Source organism: Vespa crabro, unplaced genomic scaffold (assembly GCF_910589235.1).
Source record: "Vespa crabro unplaced genomic scaffold, iyVesCrab1.2, whole genome shotgun sequence".
Classification (NCBI taxonomy): Eukaryota; Metazoa; Arthropoda; class Insecta; order Hymenoptera; family Vespidae; genus Vespa; species Vespa crabro.
In genome coordinates, this window is record NW_025813595.1 from 3258511 (window position 1) to 3274372 (window position 15862).

Here is a 15862-nt window from a genome sequence, read left to right on the forward strand (position 1 = left end):
TAGTAATAATAATAATAATGACGATAATATCGATATTAGTAGTAATTTTAATAACGATAATAACGATATTTACGATAATAATTATAATAATAATAAAGATAATAACGGTAGTAACAATAATAACGATAATAATAATAAAAATATTAATGCTAATATCGAAAATTATAAAAATTATAATAGCAATAATAACGATAATAACGATAATATCGATAATAATGATATTAATAATAATAATAATAGCAATAATAACGATATTAACGAAAATTGTAATAACATTAGTAACGAAAACAACGGTAATAACATTATTAATAATAATAATAATAAAGAAAGTAAGTATAATAACGGTGACAACTATAATATTAATAACAAATATAACGATAATAACAATAATAACGATAATAACGATAATAATAATACTAATATTGAAGATAATAAGGAAATCAATGGCAATAACTACAATAACGTTTATAATAATAATATTATTAAAGATAATAACGGTAATAACGATGCTAACAATACTAGCAATAATAATAACAACAACAGCAGCAATAATAACTATAATAACTATAGTTTATTTATAATAATAACGATAATAACGATAATAATTATAATAACAATAATAACGATAATAACAATGATAATAATAATAATAATAAAGGTAATGAGGATAAAAAAGTATCTAACGTTAATAATAATAAAAGCAATAATAATGATGATAATAGAAGTAATACTAAATATATTAAGATTAATAACTATAATAACGATTATAACGATAACAGTAGTAGTAAGAATAACAATAATAACAATAATAGCGATAATAAGGTTATTACCGATAATAATGATAATTATAATATTCATAGTAAATATAATACGGATATTACCGATAATAATAATAACCATAATAACGATTATAGCGAAAAAATAACAATAATAATAAAGATCATAAAGATAATAAAGACAATAATAATAATGATAATATTAATAATAATAATAATTTTAATGACGATAATAACGGTAATAGTAGTAGATATAATATCAGTATTATAAATAAAAACGATAACAATAATAATAATAATACAGTTATTACGATAATAATTGTAATATTAAAATAAAGATTATAAAGATAACAACTATATTAACGATAATAACGATAATAATTATAATCATATTAATGATAGTAACGATAATAACGACAATAAAAGAATAATATTAAAAATGACAGTAACAATAATAACGATAAAGCAATAATATTAATAACGATATTAACGATATATTGTTAATAGAAATAAAAATTTTAACGATAATATCGATAATATTAAAAATAACAATAATAATAATAAGGATAATAAAGATAACAGAGATAGTAATAATAACGATTAAAAAGATAAGAACGGCAATAATGATATTAGCAAAAATAACGATATCAGCTGTAATAAAAATAACAATATTAACGATATTAAAGAAAATAGTAATAACAATAATAACGATAACAACGATATTAACATTAATAATAATAATAATAAAATCGAAAGTAAGTATAATAACGGTGACATGGATAATAATAATATAAATAACGATAATAACGGTAAGAACGATTATAGCGATAATAAAATTTATAATAATATCGATAATCGCGATAATAACGATAATAATAATATTAATAGTAATAAAAATAAAGATAATATCAATAATAACGATCATATCGATAATTATTATAACAAAAATAATGAAGGTAATAATAATCATAATAACGGTAATAAGGATAAATACGATAACATCGATAATGATAATAATAATAATAACGATAATAATGAAAATAACGTTAATAATAATAATAATAACATTAAAAACAATGATAACGACAATAATAATAATAATAATGGCATTAAAAGCAATAATATCAATAATAACGATAAGAAATATAATACTAATAACAATAATATCTTTGACAACGCTAATAACGATAATTATAATAATTATATATAGATAATAAGGATTATTACGATAAGAACGAACATAACTATAAAAAAGTAAATAACGGCAATTATAATAATAACAATAACGATTATGAAAATGATGATAATGACGATAATAACGAAAATGACGATTATAATAATAAAGATAGTAACAATAAGAGTAATAATAATAATAATGATAATATCAATAATAAACAAAATAATAATAATGATAATAAAGATAACAACAATATTAACGATAATAACGATAATAATAATAATAATATAACGATAATAAAGATAATAATTGTAATACAGATAATAACAATATTATCGATAAAAATAATAAAGATTTTAACAATAAAATAGATAATAATAATAACAAAATAAACGATAATATCGATAATAATAATAACGTAAAAATCGATAATAGCATTAATGATATTAAAGATAATAACATTAATAACGATAATAAACGTGATAATAATAAATATGATAACGTTTATAACGATAATAACGATAACAATAATAATAATAGTAACGATAATACTGATATCAACGATAATAGCGATAATAGAGCTATTAACGATAATAATAAAAACAATAATAACGATAATAACAATTATAATGATACTAACGGAAATAATATTAATAATAATAGCAATAATAACAATAATAACGATAATTAAAATAATAATATTAACGATATTAAAGATAATATTAATAACAATAGTAACGATAACAACGATAATATCCCTAATAATAATAATAATAATAACGAAAATAAAAATAATAACGATGACAACGATAAAAATAATAACAATAATAATGATAATAATGAAAAAAATAATAATAGCAATAAAATTAATATCGCTAATAAAACTAATCACGATAATAATAATAATGATAACGACGATGAAAATAATATTAATAATAACAATAATATCGATAATAATAATAACGTGAAAAACGATAATAGCATTATTAATATTAAAGATAATAACATTAATAACGATAATAAAGGTAATAATAATAAATATGATAACGTTTATAACGATAATAACGATAATAATAATAATAATAGTAACGATAATATCGATATCAACGATAATAGCGATAATAGAGATATTAACGATAATAATAAAAACAATAATAACGATAATAACAATTATAATGATACTAACGAAAATAATATTAATAATAATAGCAATAATAACAATAATAACGATAATTAAAATAATAATATCAACGATATTAAAGATAATATTAATAACAATAGTAACGATAACAATGATAATATCCCTAATAATAATAATAATAATAACGAAAATAAGGATAATAACGATGACAACGATAAAAATAATAACAATAATAACGATAATAATAATAATAATAACGATAAAACGATAATAATGATAATACCGATTATAACGATAATAACATTAATAATAATAGTAATAAAAAATAAAATAACAATAATAACGATAATAACGACAATTATTTTAATAGAAGTAATAATAACAATATTAACAATGTTTGCAATAATAATGATAACATCGATAATAATATTAACAATATTAACGATAATATCGATAATAATAATAACAATATTAACGATAATATCTATTAAAATAATAATAATAATAATAATAATAATAACAGAAATAACGATAATACCGATAATAACAATGATAATTATAGTAGCGATAATAAGGACAATAACCATAATAATAGTAACAATATAAAGATAACAACGATATTATCGATAATAATGACAGTAATAATAACAATAATAACGATAAAAACGATAACAATTATAAATCGATAATAACCATAATAGCAGTTATAATCCTAATAACGATAATAATATTTATATAAATAACAATAATTATAATAATATCGAAAATAACGATAATAACAATAATAATAGTAGTAATAATAATAATAATAACGATAATAACGATAATAAGGTTAAAAACGATAATAAGGATAAATATAATAACCATATTACAAAAATAAAAATGTTATAAATGATAACAATACCGATAGTAACGATAACATCGATAATAATAATAATATTATAAACGTTAACATCGATTATAGTAATAATAATAACATTAATAACGATAATAAAGTTAATAATAATAATAATAATAATAAATATAATTACAATAATAATATTAGTAATAACATTAATAACTATCATAACGAAAATAACGATAATAACGATAACAATAATAACGATTAAAACGATAATAACGAAAATAATAAAAACGATAAAAACTATAATAGTAATAATAATTATACCGAAAATAACGTTAAAAATTTAATAATAATAAAAATAATAACGATAATGAATATATTAACGATATAAACGATGATAAAATCAAAAACTGCGATAATAAAGATAGTAATAATTATTATAATTAAGATAAAAAAGAAATTAACGATAGTTACGATAATAATTATAACAATAATAACGATAATAACGATAATAACGATAGTAACGATGTGAACGATAATAATAAAAACGTTTATAAAGATAGTACCGATAATAATAATAATAATAATAACGATAATAACGATAGTGGTAATAATAATATCAATAGTAAAAATAATGATGATAATGACGATAATAATAATAACAAAAATAACGATAATAACGATAATAACGCTAATAATATTATTCATAATGACCATAATAACGAAAATAACGATAATGACGATAATAATAATAACAAAATTATCAAAAATATCGATAATCATAACTATAATAATAACAACAATAACGATAATAACGTTAATAATAGAGATAATTATAACAATATTAAGAATAATAATTATAATAAAGATAATAACGATAATAATTGTAGTAGTGGTAAAAGTAATAATATTAAAAAAGCTAAAATGACTTTAACAATAATACAAATAACGATTTTAGCTATAATAATGATAATGAAAATAATAATAATAGTAATAATAATATCGGTAATTACGATATAAACGATAATATTAATAGTAATCATAACAAAAATAACTATAATAACGTTAATAACGATAATGACGATATCAATAATAACGATAATAACGACAATAATCATAATAATGATAACAATAATTACAATAATAACGATAAGAATGATAATAATATATACGATAAATTCGATAATATCGATAATAATATTAACAATATTAACGATGATATCGATATTAACGAAAAAAATAATAATATTGACGTCAATAACGGTTTATAACGGTAATAATAGTAATAACAATATCGACAATAACGATAAAAACGATAATTACAATAATAACGATTATAATAATAACGATAATTAGGATAATAGTAGAAATAATAATAAAAATAATAAGGATAATAATAATAATAATAATAATAATAGTAATCACGATGAAAGGACAATAAGGATAAAAATATTAATAATAATAACGATAATAACGATTATACGATTTATGACATTAACGATTATAACGATAATAGTAATAATAATAAGAACGCTAATAAAGATAAAAAAATAAAAATGATAATAACTATAATAACGATAATAACAATTCTAATAATAATAATAAGAAGAATAATAACGATTATAACAATAAAAATAAAAAGAATAATATCGACAATAATGACAATAACGAAATAATAATAGCAATAATAACGATTTTAACCTTAATAACGACAGTAATAATAACATTAATAACGATAATAACTTTATCAACGGTAATAATAATAATGACATTAATAATAATAATCATATTAGAGATATTAACGATAATAAAAACAAGAATAATTATAACAATAATAATAATAGTAACTATAATAACGATAATATCGATAAAAACGATTGTAATAATAACGATAGTAATGATAATAACGATAATACTAATAACAATATTATTGATAATCTGGATAATGATAATAATAATAATAATAACGATAATATCGATAATAACGATAATAATGATAATAACGATAATAAAGATAATAACAATAATATCGATAATAACAATAATAATAATAATAACGGTATTGACGATAATAATAATAATAATAAGGATAATAACGTTAATTACGAGAATGACAATAATATTAACAACGATAAATACGATAATAACAAATAATGAAATTAATAATAATTAAGATAATAACAATAATAACAATAATATCGATAATAACATTAATAAAAAGAATAATAGTAATAGCAATAATAACGATAATAACGATATTAACGATAATAGCGATAAGACTAATACCCATAATAACGATAATAAAGATAATAATTCTAAGAATATTACATATAACATTGATACTAACGTTAATAACAATAATACTAATAACAATAATAACGATAATAACATTAATAATGATTAGAATGATAATAACTATAATAATAATAATAATATTATCGGTAGTAAGAATAATAATGATAACGATGTTTATAATAGTAATAATAATAACGATTATAAAGGTAATAACGATAAAAATGATAATAACGATAATAATAATATTAATAATGGCAATAATAACGATAATAACGATAATAGAAGAAACAATAATAACGATATTAACGAAAATATTAATAAAAATTGTAACGTTAACAACGATAATAAAAATAATAATAATAATAGTAATAACGAAGGTAAAGATAATAACGATAGCAATAATAACAATAATAGCGATAATATCGATTATTACAATACCGATAATATCGATAATAACGATAATATTAAAAGAAATAATAACAATAATAACGATATTAAAGATTACGATAATATTACTATCGATAATAATGGCAATATTAATATTATTAATAACGATAATAAAGATAATAATGATAATAATATATACGATTATAACGACAATAGTAATAATAATAATAACGATCTCAAAAATAATAACGATAATAATAATAATAATAATTATAATAAAAATAAAAACAATCATTTGTATAATAACGATGATAATAGTGGTAATGTTAAGAATAGTAACAATAATAACGATAATAATAATAAAAATTTAATGATATTATCGAAAATTATAAAAACGACAATATCTTTAAGAATAATAATAAAATATCGAAAGTAACAATAATAACGACAATTAAGATAATAACGATAATAATAATAACGATAATGACGATGATAATAATAACGATCATAACGGTAATAACGATAATAATAATAATAATAATAATAGCAATAATAACGATATTAACGAAAATTGTAATGACATTAGTAACGAAACAACGATATTAACATTAACAATTATAATAATAATAACGAAAGTAAGTACAATAACAGTGATAACTATAATATTAAAAACAATAATAACGATAATAATCATAATAACGACAATAATAATACTAATAATAACGATAATAACGATACTATCAATAATAGCGATAATAATAATAACGATATTAAGAATAATATCGCTAATAAATGTAACAATATTCACGATAGTATTGATAATAATAATAACAACAAAAACAATAATAACGATAATAACAATAATAAAATTTATAATAATAACGATAATAACGATTATAACGTTAATAATAATAATAACAATATTAACGATAATAGCAATGAGTTTCTAACGATAATAATAATAACGACAATAACTATAATAATGACTATGATGATAAGAAAGATAATAACACTAATAATAATAAAAATAATAACGACAATAACGACTATAATGATAATAATAGAAGTAATAATAACAATATTAAGATTAATAACTATAATAACGATTATAACGATAATAGTATTAGTAATAATAAAAGTAATAACAATAATAACAATAATAATGCTTACAACATTGTTAACGATAATAATATTAACGATTATAACGATAATAACCATAATAATAATAATAATAATAAAGATAACAACGATAATCACGATAATAATGACAGTAATAAAAACAACAATGACGATAATAACGTTAACAATGATAATAACGATAATAACGATAATAACAATAGTAGTAATAGTAATAATTAAGATAATAACGATATTAGCGATAATAAGGATAATAACAATAAAATTAATAACGATAATAATGTTAATAATATAAACAATAAAGACGATAATATCGATAATAATAATAACAAATTTAACGATAATATCGATAATAATATTAACAATATTAATGATAATATCGATCATAATAATAATATTATAATCCATAATGTCGATAATAATAATAATATTAATATAATTATTCACGATAATAACGATAATTATTATAATAATAATAACGAAAATAACGATAATAATAATAATAATAATAATAATAACGACATTAATAAATATAATAAATATAATAACGAAATGGTATTAACGAAAAAATCGACAATAGTAGTAATAGTAATAACGATAAAAACGATAATAACGACAATAAAAATATTAATAATAAAGAAAATATCAATATTAAAGCAAATAACAATTATAACGATAATAATAATTACAATAATAACGAAAATAACGTCAAAAAAAATTATATTATGTACGAAAATAACGATAAAAAAGAGATTAACGGTAATAACGATAATAACGACAATAATAATAATAATAAGAATAATAACGATAACTACAAAAAGACGATAATAGTAATATTAATAATAATGAAAACAAGGATAATAACGATAACAACTATTATAATAATAATAATAATAATAAAGATATTAACGATATGAAAGATATTAACAATAATAACAGTAATAAGGATAATTATAATACGATAATAACGATTAAAGTAATAATAACAATTTTGATAGTAACACAAGTTACGATAATGGTGAAAATAATAATTAAAATAATAAAAATAATAAAGAAATTAACAATAACAACGATATAAATGCTAATAACAATAATAATTACAATAATAATAATAATATCGTTAACATCAATAATAATGAGAACTATAATATTGATAATAAAGTTAATAACTTTAATATTAATAACAATAATAATGATAACAACGATAATAACAATATTAATAATAATAACGAAAATGAGGATAATCACTATGACAACGATAATAATAATAACAATAATTATGATAATACGTTAATAATCGTAGTAGTAATAACAATAATAACTATATTTACGGTAAAAATGATAACGATAATAACGTTAATAACGGTAATAATGACAACGATAAAAACGATAAGAACAATTATAATAATGACGATAATAACGAAAAAAGTAATAATAATTATAACAATACTAACGATAATAACGATAATAATAATAATAATAACAATAATAACGAAATTAACGATAATAGCGATAATAATAATAACGATAATAACGATATTAGTAATTACAATAATAACGATAATAACGATAAGAACGATAATAACAGTAATAATAATATTGACAACAAACATAATAACGATATTACCGCTAATTGAGATAATAATAAAAACAATATTATCGAAAATAAAGATAATAAAGATAATAACGATAATAATAAGAATAATAACAGCAATAATATCTATAATTACGATAATAACGACAATAACGATCATAATGATAATATTAATAGTAATAATAACGAGGATAACGGAATTAACTATAATAATAATATTAATAATAATAATAATAATAACAAAAATAACAATATTAACGATATCAGTAGTAGTAATACTAACAATAATAACAAAAATATCGATAATGATGTAACAGTATTAATATTAACGATAATAATTATAATAATAATAACAATACTACCTATAAAAACGATAATAATAATAGTAATAGTAATAATAATAGCAATAATAACGATAATAAAGATAATTATAATAACAATAATAACGACAATAACGATAATAGCGATAACAATAATAACAATAATAACTATAATAACCATAATAACGATATTACAGTAATAAAGATAAAGATAATATCGATAATAAGGACAATAATATTAGTAATAATAACGATAATAACGATAATATCGATAATAATTATAACGAAAATAACGTCAATAGTAATATTAATATTAACGATAATAAGAATAATAATAATAAAATCGATAATAACAATAACAATAAAATCGATAATAACGATAATAACTATAATTACGATAATAACAATAGTAATAATGACAATAATATCGAAAACAACGATAAAAACGATATTAATCGTAATATAAGTATGGATAATATCGGTAAAGTTGATAATAATAAATAATATTATATACGATAATAATGATAATATAAATAATAATAATAATAATAACGATAATTTCACTAATAATAATAACTATAAATTCGATAAAAATGATATTAATGAAAATAACATAATAATAATAGTATATATAACAATAATAACGTTAACAACAATAATAATAATAACATTAATAACGATAATTACGATGATAACGATAGTAATAATTACAATAATGACGATAACAAAGATGATAGTGATAATAATAATAATAAAAATATTATCGATAATAAGGTTAATTACGAAAATAACGGTAATAAATATAATAACAATAATAACGACAATAATAATAATAATAATAGTAATAATATTAATATTATGGATAATAACGATAATTACGATAATAATAACAGTATTGATAACGATGATAAGGATAATAACGATAACATCGATAATAGTAATATCAAAAATATCGATAATAACTATAATAACGATAAGAATAAATATAATAATAATGATTATAACGTTATTAACGATAATAACGACAGTAATAATTACAATAAAAACGATATCCTATAATAATTATAATAACGATAATTATAAGAACAATAATTACTATATAACGATATTAACAAAAATTATAATAATAAGAATAACAACGATAATATAGAAATAACGATAATAATAATAACAATTTTAACAATAATAACGATAATAATAATAATAATAATAATAGTAATAATATTAATATTATGGATAATAACGATAATTACAATACTAATAACAGTATTAATAACGATGATAAGTTTAGTAAGGATAACATCGATAATAGTAATATCAAAAATATCGATAATAACTATAATAACGATAAGAATAAAATAATAGTAACGATAATAACGATAACAAGTATTATAACGATAGTTATAATAACAATTATAACGATTATAACTGTAATGACGATAACAATAATAACGACAATTACGATATTATCGATAATAATACTAACAATATTAACGTTCATAACGATAATAACGATAATAATAAATATAATAATAATGATAATAAAGATATCAATGATAATAATGATAATAACGATAATGATAATAATATTATTATTAACAATAATAAAGATAACAACGACAATAGTGATAAAAATATTAATAATAAAATAGAAAATAAGGTTAATAACGAGGACAACGATAATTATAATAATAATATTAACGATAATAACGCTTATACGGATTATAACAATAACGATAATGAGAATAATAAAGATAATAATGGTTGTAACTATAATAACGATTACAACAATAATAACGATAATAATAATTACGGTAATACCGATAATAAAGATAATTACAATAATAACAATAGTAATAATGAAGATGATAAGAATAATAACGATTGTAATGATTAAACGATAATAGTATTAATAATTTTATCATAAATATCGTTAATAACGGTAATTATTTTAATAGAAGTAATAATAACAATATTAACAAAGTTTGCAATAATAATAGTGGTAACAATTAAAGATAGTAAGGTTAATAATAGTGGTAACAATTAAAGTAATAATAGTAATAACGATAATAACAATAATAAAGACATCAATAATAACGATAATAACGATAGTAGTAATAATAATATCGATAGTAACAATATTGACGATACTAACGAAAATAACGATAATAACGATAATAATAACAAAATTAATAACGATAATTACGTTAATAAAGATAATAATATTAACAATAATAACGATAACAACGATAATAAGGATAATAGTAATAACGATAATAACGACAATAATAATTTTAAAAATATTGATAAAAACGTTAATAACAATAATTATAATAATAGTAATAATAATGAAAACGATAAAAACGATAATTACGATATTAATAATGATAATAATAACAATAATTAAGATAATAACGGAAATAATAATAATAATAATAATAATAATAGTAATTAAAATAATAAAGATAATAATGATAATAATAATACGAATAATAATAATAATAATAATATCAATAATAACGAAAAGAACGCTAAAAATAATAGTCATATTATCTATAATGACATTAATAACGGTAACAACAACAATAATATATACGAATATATCGATAATATTGATAATGATAATAACAGTAATAAGAATAATAACAATAATAATGATAATAATAACAATAATATTAATAAAAATAATAACGATAATAACGATAATAACGATAATAACGATAATTGCGATAATAACGATTATAATAAAAATTAACGATAGAAACGATAATAGTAGTAATAATAATGACGATAATAACGATATTTAAGATAATAATAATAATAATAATAAATATAACAACGATATAAACGATAATAACTATAATTGAAATAACGATAATAACGATAATAACGATGTTAACGTTAATAATAGTAAGGATAAAGATAATGTCGAAAATAATAACTACACTATTACCAATAATTTAGATAAAAATAATAATAATAAGAATAATAACTGTATCAACGATAATAACGATAATAACGATATTAACGACAATAAAACTAATAATAATAATAATGGGTGATAAAGATTATAAAGATAATAATGATAATATAGGAAATAAGGATAATAATAATAACAATAATAATGATAATAACGATATTAATGTTAATAACGACAATAATAATAATAGTAATAATAATTAAAACGATAATCATCGCTAAAAGCAATAAAAACGATAATAATGATAATAATAAATACGATAATATCGATCAATTCGATAATAATAATAACAATTTTAACGATTATATCGACAAAAATAATATCAGTAATACCAATAATAAAATTAATAATTTCAATAACGATAATAATAAAATTATTATTAATATCAATAATAAAGATAAAAACGATAATAAAAATAATAACTTTAATAACGATAATAGTAACATTATTACTAATAATAATAATAACGATAATAATGAAAATAATGATAATAACGTTTATAATAACAACGACAATATCGATTAAAGTATTAATAATAATAACGATAATAACGATATTTACGATTATTATAATAACAATAATAAAGAAAAGAACGATTAATCTTTAATAACGATATTAATAATAACGATAATAACTATAATATCGATGTAACGATAATAGTAACAAAAATAATAATGATAATATTGATAATAATAATAATAATATTAATAGCAATAATATCGATAATGTAGAAAATAAGGATAATAATGATAATGATAATAACGATAATAGTAATAATAATAATATCAAAAAAAACAATAAGTACGATAACGACTATAATAACGACAAAAATAATAACGATAATGACGATGATAATAATAAATATACTAACGTTAATATGGATAATAATAATAGTAATAATACCGATAGTAACGATGTCTATGATATTAACGAAAATATCGATAATAATGATAATTATAATAACGATATTAACAATAGTAACGACAATAATAATAATTATAATAACGTTAAAAGAGATAATAACTATGTCAACGATAATAATAAGAACAATAATATCAATAAAAACGATAGTAACGTTAATAATAATATTACATAAAAAGGATAATAAGGATAATAATAATAATAATAATAACAATAATAAAGATTATAACGACAATAATAAGAATAAAAATAATAATAGTAATAATAATATCGATGATACCGATAATAACCATAATAATAATATTATTCATGACAATAATACCAATAATAACGGTAATAAGTATAATAATAAATATGATATAGTTGATAATATACATAAGTTTATTAAAAATTTTAGCGATAATATCGATAAAATTAATAACAATATTAACGATAATATCTATAAAAAAAATAATAATAATAATAAAAGTAATAACGATAGTAGAGATAACAACAATGATAATAATAATAACGATAATAAGGATAATAACGTTAATAACAATAATTAAAATAAAGATAACAACGATATTGACGAATGTAGCGATAACAATATTTACAATAAGAAAGATAATTACGATAATAATGATAGTATCGATAAAAATTATAATAATGATAACAAATTTGACGATAAAAACGTAAATAATAATAACAATAATAACGATAATAATGATAATTACGATAATAATAATAAAAATAATAACGATTACAAAGACAATTTCGATAGTAACGATAATAATAATTATAATAACGAGAATAACGATAGTAACAATAACAATAATAGCGATATTAACGATAATATTGAAAATAATAATAGCAATTATAACGATAACAAACGACAATAACGATACTAAAGTTAATAATATCTATAATAACGATAATTGCAATAATAATAATAGTAACGTTAATAATAATAATAATAATATCGATAAAGACAATAACGATAATAACGGTAATATTAATAATAATAAAGATAATTACGATAATAAGGATAATAATAATAACAATAATAACGATAATAACGACATTCACGATAATAATAATTACAATAATAACGATAATAAGGACAATAATGATAACAAAGAAAATAATTATAATATTAATATCACTAGAATCGATAAAAATTGTAATACTTACGATTATAACGATAATTACTTTAATAACGATATTAACCGTAATAAAATTAATAACTATATTAACGTTAATAACGATAATAATATCAGCAATAATAGCGATAAAAGCGACAATAACGGTTAATAATAATAACATTATTGACGATATTATCGATGATAACGATAACAAAAATAACGGTAATGACAATAATAATAATAATAGTAATAACAATAATAATTATTATAACGATAATAATAATAACAATGATAACGGCAATAATGATAATAATATTAATAAAGATATTAGCAATAATAATGGTAGTAATTAATAAATATTATAAAGAAAATAACGATATTAACGATAAGAATAATAGCGATTATTACTATAATAAGTAAAATAATAAAAACGATAGAAAAGATACTAGTAATAATACTAATACCAATAAAAACGATAACAAATATAATAATAATATAAAGAATAACGATAGTAAGATATTAACGATATAAACGATGATAAAACCAAAAACTACGAATATATCGATAATAACAATTATAATAATAACGATAGTAACGATAATATCGATAATAATAATAAAAATATTATTGATAAGAACGATAATAATAATAATAATAATAACGATAATACCGATGGTAAAAATAATAATGATAATAACGATAGTAAAGATAATAACTATAATATCGACTATAACAATAATAATAATAACGATAATAACTATAATATCGACTATAACAATAATAATAATAACGATAATAACGATAATTACGATAATGACGATAATATTAATAACGATAATAACGTAAATAACGTAAATAAGGAAATTATAATATAAATAATAACAATAACAACCACAATAAATATAATAACGATAATAATATTAACGATAATATCGACAATATTAATAATAATGACAACGATAATTATGATAATAATGATCGTAAAACTAATATCAATAAAGATAATTACAATATTAACGATAATAGCGATAATAACGATAATAAAAATAATAATAGTAATAGCAATAATAACGATAGTGACAATAATAACGATAATAGCAATAATACTAATAGCGATAATAACGATAAAAATAATAACGATAATAACGATAATGTCGATAATATTA